Source organism: Cebus imitator, unplaced genomic scaffold (assembly GCF_001604975.1).
Source record: "Cebus imitator isolate Cc_AM_T3 unplaced genomic scaffold, Cebus_imitator-1.0 Scaffold845, whole genome shotgun sequence".
NCBI classification, from domain to species: domain Eukaryota; kingdom Metazoa; phylum Chordata; class Mammalia; order Primates; family Cebidae; genus Cebus; species Cebus imitator.
Window position 1 is genome coordinate 96,815 of NW_016108160.1, and position 4,036 is coordinate 100,850.

A 4,036-nucleotide genomic window follows, 5' to 3' on the forward strand; every position below is an offset into this window, starting at 1 on the left:
AACTCCATCAGATTGTTTGTGTTCTTCTCTAAACTGGTTATTCTAGTTAGCATTTCTCCTAACCTTTTTCAAGGATTGTAGCTTCCTTGCATTGGGTTAGAACATGCTCCTTTAGCTCAGAGAAGTTTGTTATTGCCCACCTTCTTAAGCCTCCTTCTGTCAATTCATCAAACTCATTCTCCATCCAGTTTTTTTCCCTTGTTGGCAAGGAGCTGTGATCCTTTAAAGGAGAAGAGGCATTCTGGTTTTTGGAGTTTTTAGCCTTTTTGCACTGGTTTCTTCCCATCTTTGTGGATTTATCTTCCTTTGGTCTTTGAGATTGGTGACCTTTGGATGGGGTCTCTGAGTGGACCTCCTTTTTGTTGTTGAAACTATTTCCTTCTATTTGTTAGTTTTCTTTCTTGAACTCCCGACCTCAGGTGATCCGCCTGCCTTGGCCTCCAAAGTGCTTGGATTACAGATGTGAGCCACCACGCCCAGCTGTTAGTTTTCCTTCTAACAGTCACGCCCCTCTGCTGCAGGTCTGCTGGAGTTTTCTGGAGGTCCACTCCAGCCCCTGCTTGCATGGGAATCACCAGTTGGAGGCTGCAGAGCAGCAAAGATTGCTGCCTGTTTCTTCCTCTGGTACTTTTGTCCCAGAGAGACACCCACCAGATGCCAGCCAGAGCTCTCCTGTATGATGTGTCTGTAGGCCCTTACTGGGAGGTGTCCCTCAGTCAGGACACACAGGGGTCATGGAGCCACTTGAAGAGGCAGTCTGTCCCTTATCAGAGCATGAACGCTGTGTTGGGAAATCTGCTGCCCTCTTCAGAGCTGCCAGGCAGGGGCATTTAGGTCTACTGAAGCTGTACCCGCTACCACCCCTTTTCCCAGGTGTTCTGTCCCAGGAAGGAAGGGGCTTTATTTATAAGTCCCTGATGAGCTTCTGCCTTTTTTCAGAGATGCCTTGCCCAGCGAGGACATCTAGTGAGACAGAGCCTTCAACTGCTGAACTGTGTTGGGCTCCGCCCAGTTCGGATTTCCCAGCAGTTTTGCTTACACTGTAGGGTTGAAACCGCCTACTTGATCCTCAGCAATGACAGATGCCCCTCCCCCACTGAGCTCAAATGACCCATGTCAAGTTCAGACTGCTGTGCTGGCTGCGAGATTTTCAAGCCAGTGGATCTTAGCTTGCTGGTCCCAGTGGGTGTGGGACCTGCCAAACCAGACCACTTGGCCCCCTGACTTCAGCCCCCTTTTCAGGGGAGTGAACAGTTCTGTCTTGCTGGCATTCCAGGCACACTGGGGTATGAAAAAAAAAAAAATTGCTGCAGCTAGCTCAGTTTCTACCCAAATGGCCACCCAGTTTTGTGCCAGAAACCCAGGGCCCTGGTGGTTGTGTAGGTACTGGAGGGAATCTTCTGGTCTGCAAGTTGTGAAGACCATAAGAAAAGTTCAGTATCTGGTCCAGAGTGCAGGAAACAGTCCCTAATGGCTTTCCTTGGCTAAGAGATGGAGTTCCCTGACCCCATGTACTTCCCAGGTGAGGCAACATGACACCCTGCTTTGACTTGCCCTCCTTGAGCTGCGCCCACTGTCCATCCAGTTCCAATGAGATGAACCAGGTACTTCAGTTGATAATGTGGAAATCACCTGCCTTCTGTGTCGATCTCACTGGGAGCTGTGCACCAGAGCTTGTTCCTATTCAACCATCTTGCCCAGGGACTGCAGGCCTTTTTTATCTAACACATTTTCTTAATCCAGTCAATCACTGATGGGCATTTGGGTGGGTTTCAAGTCTTTGATAAGACTTGAAATATGCAATATTTCACACATATGCAATAAACATATGTGTATGTGGGTGTTTATAGTGGAATGATTTATAATTTTTTGGGTATACACCCAGTAATGGGATTGCTGGGTCAAATGATATTTCTGGCTCTAGATCCTTGAGGAATCACCACACTGTCTTCCACAATGGTTGAATTAATTTACACTCCCACAACAGTGTAAAAGTGTTTCTATTTCTCCACATCCTCTCCAGCATCTGTTCTTTCCTGACTTTTTAATGATTGCCATTCTAACTGGTATGAGATGGTATCTGATTATGGTTTTGATTTGCATTTCTCTAATGACCAGTGATGATGAGCTTATTTTCATGTGTTTGTTGGCTGCACAAATGTCTTCTTTTGAGAATTGTCTGTTCATATCCTTCTCCCACTTTTTGATTGGGTTTTTTTTTCTTGTAAATTTGTTTAAGTTCTTTTTAGATTTGGAATATCAGCTCTTTGTCAGATGGATCAATTGCAAAAATTTTCTTCCATTCAGTAGGTTGCCTCTTCACTCTGATCATAGTTTATCGTGCTATGCTCTTTAGTTTAATTAGATCCCATTTGTCAATTTTGGCTTTTGTTGCCATTGCTTTTGGTGTTTTAGTCATGAAGTCTTTGCCAATGCATATGTCCTGAATGGTATTGCCTACGTTTTCTTTTATGGCTTTTATGGTTTTAGGTCTTATGTTTAAGTCTTTAATCTACCTTGAGTTAATTTTTGTATAAGTTTCCAGTTTCAGTTTTCTGCATATGGCTAGCCAGTTTTCCCAATACCATTTATAAAATAGGGAATCATTTCTCCATTGCTTGTTTTTCTCAGGTTTGTTAACCATCAGTTGGTTGTAGATGTGTGGCTTTATTTTTGAGGCCTCTGTTCTGTTCCATTGGTCTATATATCTGTTTTGGTACCAGTACCATGCTGTTTCAGTTACTGTAGCTTTGTAGCATAGTTTGAAGCCAGGTAGGGTGATGCCTCCAGCTTTGTTCTTTTTGCTTAGGATTGTCTTGGCTATACGGGCTCTTTTTTGGTTCCATATGAAATTTAAAGTCATTTTTTCTAAATCTGTAAAGAAAGTCAATGGTAGCTTGATGGGATACCATTGAATATATAAATAACTTTTGGCAGTATGGCCATTTTCATGATATTGATTCTTCCTATCCATGAGCATGGAATGTTTTTCCATTTTTTGTGTTCTCTCATTTCCTTGAGCGGTGGTTTATAGCTATCCTTGAGGAGGTCCTTCACATTCCTTGTTAGTTGTATTCCTAGGCATTTTATTCTCTTTGTGGCAATTGTGAATGGCTGTTTGTTCTTGATTTGGCTCTCTTTCTGTCTGTTATTGGTGTATAGGAAGGCTTGTGATTTTTGCACATTGATTTTTTATTCTGAGACTTTGCTGAAGTTGCTAATCAGCTTAAGAAGATTTTGGGCTGAGACGATGGGGTTTTCTAAATATACAATTATGTCATCTGCAAACAGAGACAATTTGACTTCCTCTCTTCCTATTTGAATATGCTTTATTTCTTTCTCTTGCCTGATTGCCCTGACCATAAGTTCAAATACTGTGTTGAATAGGAGTGGTGAGAGAGGTCATCCTTGTTTTGTGCTGGTTTTCAAAGGGATTACTTCCAGCTTTTGTCCATTTAGAAAAACACAAAATATTTGTATATTTTTTGATGTCCTCTTCAATTTCTTTCATCAGTGTTTTATCATTTTAATGATTGGAATATTTTAGTCTTTTGGTTAATTCCTAGGTATTTTGTTTTATGTGTGGCTATTTTAAATGGGATTTCTCTTTAATACCTTTTTTAGGTTTTTCACTATTGGCATATGGAAATGCCAGTGGTTTTTGTATGTTGATTTTGTAACCTGAAACTTTACTGAATTTGTTTATCAGTTCTAAATCTTTTATTGTAGGGTCTTTAGGTTTTTCCAAATATAAGGTCATATCATCTGCAACAAAGATAACATTACTTCTTCCATTCCAGTTAAGATTCTCATGTCTTGTCTGGGCACAGTGGCTCATGCCTGTAATCCCAGCACTTTGGGAGGCCAAGGTGGGTGGATCACCTGAGGTGGAGAGTTCGAGACCAACATGAACAACTCGGAGAATCTCCATCTCCACTAAAAATACAAAAATTGGCCAGGCGTGGTGGTGCATGCCTGTAATTCCAACTACTCAGGAGGCTGAGGCAGGAGAATAGCTTGAACCTGGGAGGCGGAA